We start from the raw sequence: 14702 nt of genomic DNA, 5'->3' as shown, positions 1-14702 counted from the left end.
CCTCGGTTCATTTCAACTACAGCCAAGTCTTAGCCTTATTTTATAAATTAATCAATTTGTCTCATATGATTTCTTATTTATAAACAGATCTTTGGTAGTAAACTTCAACTAATTCGAAAACTTTTGTAGTTTTTGCTCTCACCGAAAATTTGTGGGTTAGAAGTGTTTTTTGTTGGTTAGAATTAGGGTTTCGTTCCCGTGTTCCCGGCAATTCCCGTTCCCGGGAATACCCAGGAAATTTGTCCTTCCCGAAACCGGGAAAAAAATAGCATTCCCGGGAATTCCCGGGTTTTGTTTTTTAATCGATTATATGCTATATTTTCATATTTATTTATCTGTTTCTCCTACCTTAAACAAAAAAAATATATCGGCAGACTTGTCGTCTACGATCAGAAACTCGGTTTTGTTGTAAATTATTGGAAAATCATACGTGTTTTCGTTTTCGCGCAGCTGCATTGCAAAGATAAATTACTCATCTACATCACCTTGTTTCACCTCTTCCTGATTCAATATTTTCATCTTTATTTATCTGTTGGTCCTACCGCCTACCTAAAAATGTAAAAGCTAACGCTAGTGTGACGCCTGTCATATTTTTTTATGTCCCCGTTTTGTGTCCGCGTTTATTTTTTTATAAAATTAACTACTAACGCATAGAAAAAAACAAAATAAGAAGTAGGTTGAGCGATAAATCGTTGAATGAATTAATTTTTCTAAAACATTACCTCAAGTGTAATTAATTTTCTATTTTAATTATATGTCATAATAATATTATTTTCAAACTGTTAATTATAATACCTTTTTTATTATTTAATTTAGGTACAATTTTAAGAAAAACAAATGATTTGGCATGTAAAACAAATAATTATAATTTTGGTTGTTAATTTATCTGACTGTTGCTTTTTTCTGCCTATACGAGTGATAAAAGTTTATTTGATTTAATTGTAAGTGTTTTAATAGACTTTTAATACCCGAAAATAGCAAAACCAAGCATTTAAAATAAATCCCGGGAAATCTTGAAAAATAATCCCGTTTCCCGGGAACAGAAAAAGGTCGGGAAAAACGAAACCCTAGTTAGAATCTAGTTAAAATTTAATATCGAGACCAATTTGTGGCAATGGGATCATATTTTGCGTGGCGAATGGCTGCAGAGGCAGAGGAAGCCGAGCGTCGCGAGCAAGAGCGACAAGAGCTAAGAACACGGAGGGAGAGTTTGACCATCGACTCTATTTCCGATACCCATTTTATTCAGCGGTATCTAAGCGGCTTAATAAAGCTGGGTTTGAGTATCTTTGTGATACTCTAAGAATATAATTATGGTAACCTCAGGAGCTCACAAAGGGTCTCATTAGAGTCTAAGGTATGTAGTGCACCTCATTCATAACACATAAGATGTAGGGTTTTATCTCCATTTGGTTCTGTCCCTGCGCCACAAGCATGCCATCATGCCACTGAAACACGCCCCCTTATCTCATCCTGCAGCCTTCTTCTTCTAAAATATATATAAAAAATCATGTGTTTTAGGTGCTTTGTGTGCTGTTGTTTTATGCCAATGGAGACTACCAAAGGGTGATTGGCGTAGCCAATCATCTATCTCAAGAGGCAACAAGCCGGTACATTGAGGAAGTTACTGAGGCATTGAACCATCCGGATGTGGTCCGAAAATTTATTAAATTTCCAAGCACTCCAGAAGCCAGGGAACAAATAAAACAAAAGTTTGTATAAAAATACCTAGTATATCATTAAAAACTTCCATTAGGTATGTAAATTTATTACAACGAATGCTAATTTGAGTAATTTGTTCTTCATTTTCAGTTTCTACGATTTGTACAAAATTCCCGGTGTGGTTGGATGCATAGATGGCTGCCACTTTAGGATTTTCAAACCCCAAAAAGAGAAAGTGAGCACCTGTATTATTGTAGGAAGCACTATCATTCCCTGAATGTACAAATGGTAAGTTCCATTACATAGATGGGTTAGTTCTATCAACTTATTTAAAGTCCGGACTAAAACTGCCTCCACAATAGTAATGGTTACAACAACCCTGATTTGTTTGTAATAGGTACTTACCAGATATTTGTTTAAACACAGATATTTTGTTCTCGGGTCTTGGATGTGCCCGTAAAATGGCAATAGGCCCGCCCCCTATTACATTGGGACTAACATAACACTCTGGCGAAAAGTGGGTGCAGCAATGCACCTCTGCCTACCCCGCAAGTACATTAGTACAAGGCGTGAGAGCGTGTGTGTTTGTTGTGTGTAGGTACTTACCATATTATTTCTAGATGTGTGATCATGAATGCCGGATCCTCAGCATCAACCCCAAGTTTGTAGACACAAGCCATGATGCTTTTGTGTGGAAAAATAGCCAGATCAACACCCTAATGCAAACATTGCACCGGAATGGTGAATCAGTTTGGCTTCTTGGTTTGTATATGATTTTGAAAATATTATTGCTATATTTACTACGGTACATCATACATAGTACTAAAATAGGAATAACTTATCAACAGGTGACTCTGGATACCTACAGAGGGTATATAAGAACTAACCAATAAAATTAAGATAGTTTTAAGAACACTGTCACACATTAACACCAGGCAAAACAACAGCTATGACAAAAGGAGGGTGAGGCCACTGACAGGCGTCTAAGTTCTCTGAAGACGGCTGACATTGGCCCTATCCTTCAAATGTTTGTTGCCATTTTGTAAGTGTGACTGTGTAAAATATAGAAAAAAAACAAGAAATACACTACTTGGTGTTTTTAGTCGGTTAAAGGCCGACACTACCTGGGCCCCGTTCCCAGGTGTCTGTGTAGATTTTCCTCCAGGAGTGCAAACATTTTTTTAAATTATTTTATTAATATGGCGCAGTAAGATAGTTATAGCCGTAATATAGTTATTTCACTAAGTTTAATCAAGTAATATATTTATAACACTGAACTTAATCTAGTAATATAACTATATCACTAAACTTGGTCCGTTTTATAACTATATTCCTAGTGAGATAGTAATGAATCGCTTTCGTATAACTATGTTCCGGTATATTATAATCATATCCTAGGGATATAACTATATTACGGCTATAACTATCTTACTGCGACATATAATACTTACCTTGCTTGTGTTGGGGTCCACCAACCTGCACTAGGCCAGCGTGGTGGACTAGGCCTAAAACCCTTCCTTCATTGGAAGGAGACCCGTGCCCCAGCAGTGGGGACGTGATGGGTCGTGATGGATGGATGATGGATATATAAAAGATAAAATATACATATATGTATACCGGGTGGCCCAAAGAGTGACGACCAAAGCAAAATGTTTGATTCCTTAGGTCAAGGGGTAGCCAAATCACCCCCATGTATGTTCAGCAATTTTTAGTAGTTTAGGAGTTATGAATACTTTTACTAATTTTCTACGAAAATCGACCTCAGTGGATCAATTCGACGACGACGAATGGCGCAGTGGTTAGTGACCCTGACTACTGAGCCGAAGGTCCCGGGTTCGATTCCCGGCTGGGGCAGATATTTGTTTAAAGACAGATATTTGTACTCGGGTCTTGGGTGTTGATATTTAATAAATATCAACACCCACGACACTGCCGGCCGAAGCGCCGAATATTCGGCCGCCGAATATTCGGCGCTACCTGTTTTTTTTGTTCGTGGAACTTCTTTGAAGAAGTCGCTACAGATTATATGAGAAATGCTAATTATTAGGAGGCAGAATGCTGTGGCAAAGATGTTGAATTTTTATTTGATAATAGTTCGCCTAGATCGAATGACCGATCCTTACAAGTGGTGGTCAGCAAACAAAAAACAATACCCGAACCTTTTGAAATTTGCAAAAACTTATTTATTTATTTATTTATTTAATAACTTAAAACCTATCATTACAGCTACTCCAATGCGATAGGCAAGCAAACAGTTTTATCTTTCTTCTTCACCTGGAAGTAGCGTTTATAGTTAGAGGTTATTTTCTGAGGGTGGTTACAATGAAAAGCGCAATCGTAGGCTACCAAAAAATGCTAAAATGCTCGTTTTTATCCAGCACAACTTACTACTGATTAATTTTAAGTAAGTAAGTGTTTTGATTTGGAAATAAATACACAATTTTGATTAAAATAACAAGTCATTTTTTACATGTTTTACTATTCGGTATTCGGCCCGAATAGTACGCACTATTCGGCCGAATACCGAATACTGAAAAAACTGGCCGAATAGGCCGAATACCGAATAGTTGCCGAATATTCGTGGCATCTCTAATATTTATATTTAGTATCTATCTATCTATGTATTTGTGTAGATATATCAGCTGTCCGACACCCATAACACAGGTTCTGCCTAGCTTGGGGTCGGATGGCCGTGTGTGAGATGTCCCCACATATTTATTATTATTATTATTTTATTATTTATTTATTAATTATTTTTTATTATTTTTTGGATAACTTTTTTAAATATTTTTTATTTTTGTGTCATTCTCTTAAATTGTTTTTTTAACCATAAAAGTTTCAGCTTCCTAGCTGTAATGCAAGTTAGTTATTTTTTTATCGAAAGTTCGAATTTTACGATGGAGCTAGACTGCTCTGAATTTTCAACTTGAAATTAAACATAAAAAAAGATAATGTCATGGTCCCTTATTAATTTTAAAAACTCCGCAAGGTTCCAAAATTACATAAAAATAAAAATAAACTATTGCTTAATGGGGTATTATTTGCAGAATAAAATAAAATAATAAATAATAATAAATAAAAGTTTATTTCAATAAAAAATAGCAACAACGTTACAAACTTAATCTAGACAAAATAGGTTGAACAAATGCGTTGTGTGTTGAACCATCATAACCCTAAGCTAGGAATGATCCTGTATTATAGGGTTATGATGTTTCTCCGATATAATGAAACAGTAGTAGGTACTTATACAAAATAAATTTAAGTAACGCCGTAACTTGATTTAGGATTAAAATAAGAGTATGTGCCTACGTTGTAAGTATATGACTCTGAGTGTGTAGGTGTGTGTGTGATGTGAGTATGAAGTAATGTTATAGAGAAGAGCGATGCAGCTGATACATAATTTATGGGAAAAGTATTTTGATTGCAAGGTATTTTTAGTTATGTTATCATGAAGTCATAGTCAGGAGCTTCTCAGTCTCTTCATATGATAAGTCTGATAGCCAGCTTTTTAATTTACATTTAATTTCAAATTTATTAAGGGGGTAAATGTGCAAACTTTTATTTATTTTATTATATACTCTCGAGCTAAGGTTATCCAATTGGCTATGGGCAAAAACCGTACGACAACTTTTTAACTCGCAAACAGAAAAACCCTGTCGTCTGTTTAGCACTTTGGCATCCAAGGGAAGGTATGAGTGGCGGCGCAACACAGTCCTGAGAAGGTATATTTGTCTCACAGTAAGGACTTGCGCTTCAGAGTATACTTTCACGGTAGCGTAGTCTCTTGGTTTGGACAATAAAACCTTCAAAACCGCTCTTTGCGCCCGTTCCAGAGGTAACATATAGGTCTTGTAAGTGCCACCCCATATTGGAATACAGTATGATAGAATAGACTCACATAAACTTTTGTAGACTGTAATCAGAGTTTCTTTGTCAAGACAGTGACGAAGATTCTTGAACAAATAGATCAGTCTTCTGACTCTCTTACAGAGGCTGTTTATATGCGAACCCCAATTCAGTTTGTCATCCAGTATGACCCCTAGGTATCGTATACTGTCAGTTTTATCAATAGTTGGGCATTGGCAATTAGTTGAGGTGGAGCAGTAGTGGGCCTTTATACGGAGATCACTATTTTGCTTTACGCGGTTAGATATATTAAAACAGAGGTATTGTGTTTTACTAAGGTTGAGTGTTAGCAAATTTGATGATAACCATTCCATAACCACTCTTAGGGAAGATTCAGCTCTCAATTTGGCACTTTCCCAGTCCACATCATAGATAAGGAGCGCAGTGTCGTCTGCATATGTAAATATCTCAGTATTAGGCATTTTTAGCGTGCACAGATCATTGATGTAGACCAGGAAAAGTGTTGGACCCAGAATACTCCCTTGAGGAACGCCGTAACTTAAGGGTTCATTTTTACTGACATAGGAGTCAATCTTGACGCACTGTGATCGGTCAGTGAGGTAGTCACAGAAAAGTTGGAGTGTAATACCGCGTATTCCGATCTGTTCCAGTTTGGTCATGAGGATGGGTACAGACACAGTATCGAAAGCCTTCGACAGATCGAGGAAAATACCGTAGCATTTAAATTGTTTGTCCAGTTTACTCACGACTGCGCAGGAGAAGTCAGCAACGGCATCTTCTGTGGAAACACCAGCTCTGAATCCATATTGGTTTCTTGCTATTATTTGATATTTGTCGAGGTACTCCGTTAGGCAGTTATTTAATATACGCTCAAGAATTTTAGAGATGGAGCTTAAAACAGAAATAGGCCGGTAATTTGTGACACTTTCTTTATCTCCGCTTTTATAAATGGGGTGCACGATAGCGTTTTTTAGAGCTAGTGGGAAGATTCCGCTGTTTATGGCAAGGTTACAGAGATGTGTGATGGGTGGTACAAGAACGTCTGAGGAGTTCTTGAGAATTTTTGCTGGAATATCATCCCAGCCTGTCGCACAATTGGAGCGAAGGCTCTTTACGAGTCGCTCCACTTGAGCATTATCAACTGGAAGAATAACAAGTGAGTTACCGATAGGGGAGGATAAACCATATTTGGGCGTTGAGGGTATCTGGGCACAAGGGGAGATCTTAGATGCCAAATCTCTACCAACGTTAACAAAAGCTTGGTTCACCATACCAACAGATACTGATGGGACGGGGTTTATATTTAAAAGTTCAGATGTTTTTTGCTTACCACAATTTGTATTGTTAATAGACTTAGTAGCGTTCCAGGTTGCTTTAATATTGTTTTTGGACTCCAAAAATAAGTTTTTATCATAGGCTCTCTTTATTTTTTTAATTAGATTGTTGCAGAAATTTCTGTAGCGCTTGTACGTTGTTACAAGAATTTCATTATTAGGTTCTTTCTTTAGTTTAAAGTGCAATTTATCTCGATGGCGGATGCAGCGTAGAAGACCAGTTGTCATACAAGGTTTGATTAGTTTTTGGCTCTTTTTGATTTTAGTATTTCTTGTATGTTTTTTTATAATAGGTTGTATAAGGTTTATGAGTGAATTTGTGGCATCGTTAGCATCAGTCTCTTTCATTACTGAAGAGTAGTCGGTTTGGTCCAGCTCTTTTTTTATCGCGTCATAATTTATTCGCTGAGCTACACCGACCGTTGACGATTTTTTGATGCTGCTAGACTTTAAGTTTAACATTACAGGCAAATGATCAGTAGTTACCGATTTAAGAATGATAACTTTGGCAGGATCTTTGGTTTTCAATAATATATGATCGAGGCAGTTTGTTAAACGAGTCGGAAATATATGAGCCGGTAATAGTCCCAAAGTGGCAGCAAGTGTTAAATATTCATGATAATTTTTGTCTTTACTGGTTGATTTTATGTCTATATTAATATCGCCTATGAATGCTATATTCTTGAACTGACTCAAAGAAGAAATCACATTTTCCATGCTGGAATAGAATTTAGTTAGATCCTTATAGGATGGGGAGCGATAGATACACACAAATGCATAGTTATTTATGGTACATATGAGACAGTTAGCATCTGAGAAATCGGGTTCCTGTATCTTACAATTTAGAGATTCCTTGACATATAGCACGACCCCGTCATTTTGTATAGGATTGTTCAATGTATGAAAGGAATTGTAGCCTTGAAGAGTAGGAATAGATACAGAGTCCGTAAGCCAACATCCCGTCATAATAATAAGGTCGTAGCTAATTTTAGTCATCGATAAAACCGCGATAAATTGATTAAATTTTTTATTTATGCTTCTAATATTAGTGTGTATAATATTTAAGTCTTTATGTGACTGTGTGATAAACGTGGAACATTTTTCAGGCTCAGAAGTGTGTGCTTCTGCAACAGAAAAATCATCAATCTCGTTCGAAATGTTTTTTAAGTTTACGCTAGCCATTGATTATATTTATAAATCGTTTGTAGTCAATCTTGGAGTCAAGAAAAGGTAGAGTGCAATGGGTATGTACATATGAATATCTTTTGAAGTTTACAATAATTAGCAATGGAACTACTGGAGAAAACTGTTTTGAACATCTGTGGACATTAATTGTGGTGTGGGTGTGATGTGTGTGTATGTTAGTTTGTGTTAGTAAAGTTTGAATAGGAAGAGGCTTAAAACTACGACAATATAATAAAATATAAAATACATGCATTACAACAAGTGAAATTTCTTGAACTAGTCACTGCTTATTCATGATATCACTTAAATTGTGCTCGGATAGAATGGTTAGGTTTCTCGTTTTGATTTTTTCGGATAAATATCTTGCCATTTGAATGCCAGCAGGTATATTGGTTTTCTTTAGCGGCTTTTCGTGCAGTATACAGTAATTTTTTTAAGGATGGTGCTACACGTTCATCAACATAGATAGGTGTTTTTTTGCCAGGCATAGAAAGCAATTCTGAGTTCAGTTTGTCTTGTAGATTTTGAGACTTATTAAAGCGCCGTACACACGACAAAAACTCGTTTCTCAAATTCGCGGAGTTGAAGTCAGCTACAATCGCCGATGGACTTGTGGAAACACCAGGTCTAGTAGGCACTCGGTATATGTCACGAAGGTCGGATGTTTGCACTTCCATATCTACGGTTTTCCCAATAGATTGAACTATAGATGCTAGTGCGTTGTGGGTCTCGTTATTTTTCTCAAACAAAGGAACGTTCCTTATCTCTACACTTGTAGGACGGGAGATAGTTTGAATATCCTGTATTTGTTTTTCTAACATAGATATACGGTCCAGGCTTACTGACTTTTCTCTTTCCAGGGAAACTATTTTCGTTTTCATGCACTCATAGCTTTCGTTAATGAATTCCATACCTTTCTCTATTTCAGAGATCGTTTTAGAGTATTGTTGCATCTGTTTTCTTAGGTCTGTCATGTCATTAACCAGCCTGTTTAAAGTGGAAGTCTGTTCTGCCCTCCATGATGCAATTGTTTGATCATGCTTAAGTTTCCACGAGGACAGCATTTGCATGAGTTCCTTTTTGATGTCTTCGAATACAACAGTAGTTGACGGTTGGTTGTATTGTGAGTTGGGAGACTCATCCATGCGTGGGCGTTTTCCCCTTGAAGAAACATTTTCGATGTCGCAAAGTGTATTGGAGAACAGGTCAGGCTCAGAAGAAGATGTATTTAGTTTACCTTTGAATAATTGAGGTGGGGTTCTATGTGTAGACATCGTGGACTCACTCGTGCGTTGTAAAAAAAAAAAGTGAATAGTTAGCAAACTCATAGCAGTTCCGTAGCCCGTAGCAGCCGCTTAACGCTCTGCGCGGCCCGTAGCAGTAGATAGTGTAGCGATATTTCGCCGTGCAAACGCTCACAGTGTTGGTTCAGAGGGCTAAGCACCCACCTCGTGTCCAGCGGGCCGCGGGTTCGATCCTCACCGGAGCAGATTCTTTTCTGTATTTATTTCACTGCAGTAGCCGGCCCGACGAAGTCCGACGACACCCGAGGAGTTCCAACTTGCGGGAGCGAGAGATCCGATGTGTTTTCAATATGGCCGCCACAGCTTATGGGACAACCGCCAAGATAGAACGGGAGGTACCGAGTTTGGTATGATTACGAGGCACGAATGTTAACCACAAAATAATTCGAACAACTGGGACACCAAGAAACACGTCTTCACGCTACGACGTCCAACCGGAGAAAAAAAAAAAAAAAAAAAAAATCTTGCGTAGATGTAGGTTGTGTATTGCTGTGGGAGGTCGCCATTTGACAATTTAGTGTGAGTAAATGTGTAAAAGAATTATTTGAGTTTTTTCCCTAATTATTAATAATACAATTATCTCATAAATCTTACAACTCACACTAAAACATTTTACTATGAATTTACACTCAAAAATGTAACTTAAATAAATTATGTTAGTAAATAATTTTATTTTCCCTTTAATTTGATACATTTTCTAACTAAGTAATGACATAACAGGAATCGTTCAACTTTCTGAAACAATTTACTAATTTGGTAATTTCCACCCAAGTACCTTTGAAGGCTGATATTCTGCAAATAATACCCCATTAAGCAATAGTTTATTTTTATTTTTATGTAATTTTGGAACCTTTCGGAGTTTTTAAAATTAATAAGGGACCATGACATTATCTTTTTTAGGGTTCCGTAGCCAAAATGGCAAAAACGGAACCCTTATAGTTTCGTCATGTCCGTCTGTCCGTCTGTCCGTCTGTCCGTCTGTCACAGCCGATTTACTCGGAAACTATAAGTACTACAGTGATGAAATTTGATGGGAATATGTGTTGTATGAACCGCTACAAAAATATGACACTAAATAGTAAAAAAAAGAATTGGGGGTGGGGCCCCCCATACATGTAACTGAGGGATGAAATTTTTTTTTTCGATGTACATACCCGTGTGGGGTATCAATGGAAAGGTCTTTTAAAATGATATAAAGTTTTCTAAAAAACATTTTTCTTAAAGTGAACGGTTTTTGAGATATCAGCTCTCAAAGTCGTAAAAAGTATGTCCCCCCCCTCTATTTTTATAACTACGGGGTATAAAATTCTAAAAAAAATAGAGGTGATGCATGCTAATTAACTCTTTCAACGATTTTTGGTTTGATCAAAGTATCTCTTATAGTTTTTGAGATAGGTTGATTTAACTGTAATTTGCTACGGAACCCTTTGTGCGCGAGCCCGACTCGCACTTGGCCGGTTTTTATGTTTAATTTCAAGTTGAAAATTCAGAGCAGTCTAGCTCCATCGTAAAATTCGAACTTTCGATAAAAAAATAACTAACTTGCATTACAGCTAGGAAGCTGAAACTTTTATGGTTAAAAGAACAATTTAAGAGGATGACACAAAAATAAAAAAATATTTAAAAAAGTTATCCAAAAAATTATAAAAATAATTGATCCACTGAGGTCGATTTTCGTAGAAAATTAGTAAAAATATTCATAACTCCTAAACTACTAAAAATTGCTGAACATACATGGGGGTGATTTGGCTACCCCTTGACCTAAGGAATCCAACATTTTCCTTTGGACGTCACTCTTTGGGCCACCCTGTATAAAAAGCTTCCACATTGAGTAGTAGTGAGTACTTAAAAGATGAAGATAAAAAACAACCAAACTCTCACAATAATATATATTGATCTCTCAAAAAGGCACGGACATAAAGTCTGTGGAGTGATAATAATTAAAATCTTTAAAAAAAAGATACCCACAAAGGCCATGGCTTATGACTCCTTACAACAACTCTGCACCTGGTTCTGCAGCAGAGCTCGGGTGCTCATAGATAATACTTTTGGGCGTCTGAAAAACCGGTGGAGATGTGTGTTCAAGGATCGTGTATTGCAATATAAGCCGGACAAATAATGTGCAAAAATTATCAGCTTGCAGTGTTTTGCACAACATTTCAATTGAGTTTAAAGTGCCTTGTCCCGAAAATCAATTGAACGGTAAATATGATTTAATAATTGTACCTATAATATATATTGCTACTTTTAGCAAGTATCAGAAAATATTGACAATACCGATTAAAGTAACTCATTAACAAATATTTTCCCATTGTACAGTAATTGAAGAATTTCATCGGATTGAAATACCACGGCAAGAGGACCAGACCCTACTAACACTAGTAAGTTTACTCCGAGATCGTTTGGCCAACGCTATTCGTGGAGCAGCTGTATTAGGCTGTCACTGAACCGATGTAAATCAGCCAATAGAAATGAAAAATAAGTGTTTAAAAGTATAAAAGCGGTGGTAGCTCAGTCGGGTAAGCGCCCGCTTCTCACGCCAGAGATGCGGTTCAAGAGTTTGAATCCCGGCGCTGACATGTACCAATGAGTTATTTTCTGAATTTAAGTACAATTTATACCATCGCTCTTACTGTGAAGGAAAACATCGTGAGGAAACCTGCATATCTAGATTTAGCACATCTAGATATGTGAACCCACCAACCCGCAGTGGACCAGCGTGGTGGGAAATGGTCCAAGCTTAGGAAGGCAGTTTAGACCTTGGGACCTTACACTCCCGAAGAGAATAGAATAGAATAGAAAAGCATAAAAATAATCATTTATTATTTATAAATTTCACCATGACATCTCGGCTGTGCCATTTCAAAACCTAGTAAGCGCATAGTTTGAAAAAAAACGGGTCTTAGATTTATACATTATTTTAGGCGATTGCGCACAAAACTGCATTGTCAGAATATAAAAAAACCGCTTAGAAACGAAAATAAAAATTCTAAAAACCTAGTAACTCCACCCTGCAAAATCAAAAATGCCATGAAAACCATTTTAAAACCTAGTAAGAGCCACCAACCGTTTTAAAACATAGCAAGTGACAATGACTTACTATGTTATAAAATGGTCAATGTCTCATACTAGGTTTTGAAATGGTCAGCGAAGGTAAATTTTCGACCGTTAATTTTAGTAAGTCACAAATGGCATACATTATTACTAACACTTTTTTAGAACAAAATATCAGATATTTCAGAACCTGTATCTTTGAACCAATGAGACCTAGAGAGTTGAATTAAAAGTAGAACATAAGGAAATTTTGTGTTCTTTATAAAAGCCATAGAGAGACCTTTCTCGTCAGAACCATTCTACTAGCACTATTATGCATAAAACAAAAAAAAACTTAACTTAGAAAACATAGAAAACTGATTTTTAACTCAATATTTGGGAAATATTGTCTAATTTAAGGCAGCTATATATTATTTTCATTCATGTCAGAGCCTTTTTACTATGGCTATTTAGTTCATATAGATAAAACAAAAGAAAAATATAAAATATGCCGGTATTTCAGCTATTACTTATAGTGCCGTCATGTAAAAGTGCTGCTAAATTGGAATTATATTATGTGAAGGATCCCAAGCATATAAAAAATGTAGCGCCACGCAATTATAGCAATTTCAATATACTTAACATGTCTTAAATGACACAATAATAGCCCTTACCAGGTTATGAAATGGTCAGTCGGGGCGGTTTTAGGGTGAGAAAACCATTTAAAACCTAGTTCGGCTGTGCCATTTCAAAACCTAGTAAGCGCCAACTTAAAAAAAAAACGGGTCTTTGATTTATACATGTCATTGTTTTATGCGATTGCGCACAAAACTGCATTGTCAGAATATCAAATAACCGCTTCGAAACGAAAATAAAAATTCTAAAAACCTAGTAACTCCACCCTGCGATATCAAAAATGCCACGAAAACCATTTTAAAACATAGTAAGAGCCATCAACCATTTTAAAACATAGTAAGTGAAAATGACTTACTGTGTTTAAAATGGTCAATGGCTCATACTAGGTTTTGAAATGGTCAGCAAAGGTCAATTTTCGCCCGTTAATTTTAGTAAGTAAAAAATGGCATACATTATTACTAACACTTTTTTCGAAAAATATATCAGATATTTCAGAACCTGTATCTTTGAACCAATGAGACCTAGAGAGTAAGTTGAATTAAAAGTAGAAATTTTGTCTTCTTTATAAAAGCCATAGAGACCTTTCTCGTCAGAACCTTTCTACTAGCCTTATTTTGCATAAACCAAAAAAAACTCAAACATTGTAAACTAATTTTAGCTCAAAATTTAGGAAATATTGTCTAATTTAAGGCAGCCATAAATAATGTTCATGTCAAACATGCCTTCTTAATATGGCGGTTTAGTTAATTTAGATAAAACAAAAAACAAACTTAAAAATATGCCGGTATTTCAGGTATTACTTACATAAATAATAGTGCGGTCGTGTAAAAGTGCTGCAAAATTTGATTTATATTATGTGAAGGATCCCAAACATATAAAAAATGAAAAAACATATAAATTACACACACACACACACACACACACACACTCACGCCTTGTACTAATGTACTCCCTTGCGGGGTAGGCAGAGGTGCATTGCTGCACCCACTTTTCGCCAGAGTGTTATGTTAGTCCCAATGTAATAGGGGGCGGGCCTATTGCCATTTTACGGGCACATCCAAGACCTGAGAACAAATATCTGTGTTTAAACAAATATCTGCCCCAGCCGGGAATCGAACCCGGGACCATCGGCTCGGTAATATAAATTATTACGTAATTATTGCAATTTCAGTATACTTAACTTGTCTTAAATTACACAATAATGGCTCTTACTAGGTTTGGCCAAATCTTTTTTAAAAATGTTTGTTGAAGTTCAAGGATGGTTTTTACGGGGAGAAAAATTTGAATTATTGCTGGAAAAACCCTAAAAATAGCCCTTTTCTTTTTCCGATACAAATGATTTGAAACTAAAACGTAGTCAATTTGAGCTTTATAGCTATGGTATAAAGTTCATATTAAATTACAAGCACTCGCTGTTGTCTAATTTGAGGTTGCGTTCAACCTTCCAAACTTTTTAGTGATAAAATAATTAATTTTGACACAATTTCAAAAACTAAATTACATTCTGCCCATCTACAAGTCCGATGGACGTGGCGCTGCACTCCCAGGAAGTGTCATATCATATGAATAAGTAGTTAGTTCCCGCTTTTGCCGTAAGACTTCAGTGGTGGTGAGGACTAATGATAGGTGAGGGTTCATTGGAGTTCATGGTACATGTCAAGGAACCCACTCACTCATCTGC

Source organism: Plutella xylostella, chromosome 12, assembly GCF_932276165.1.
Source record: "Plutella xylostella chromosome 12, ilPluXylo3.1, whole genome shotgun sequence".
Lineage (NCBI taxonomy): Eukaryota > Metazoa > Arthropoda > Insecta > Lepidoptera > Plutellidae > Plutella > Plutella xylostella.
This window is presented reverse-complemented; position numbering follows the sequence as displayed.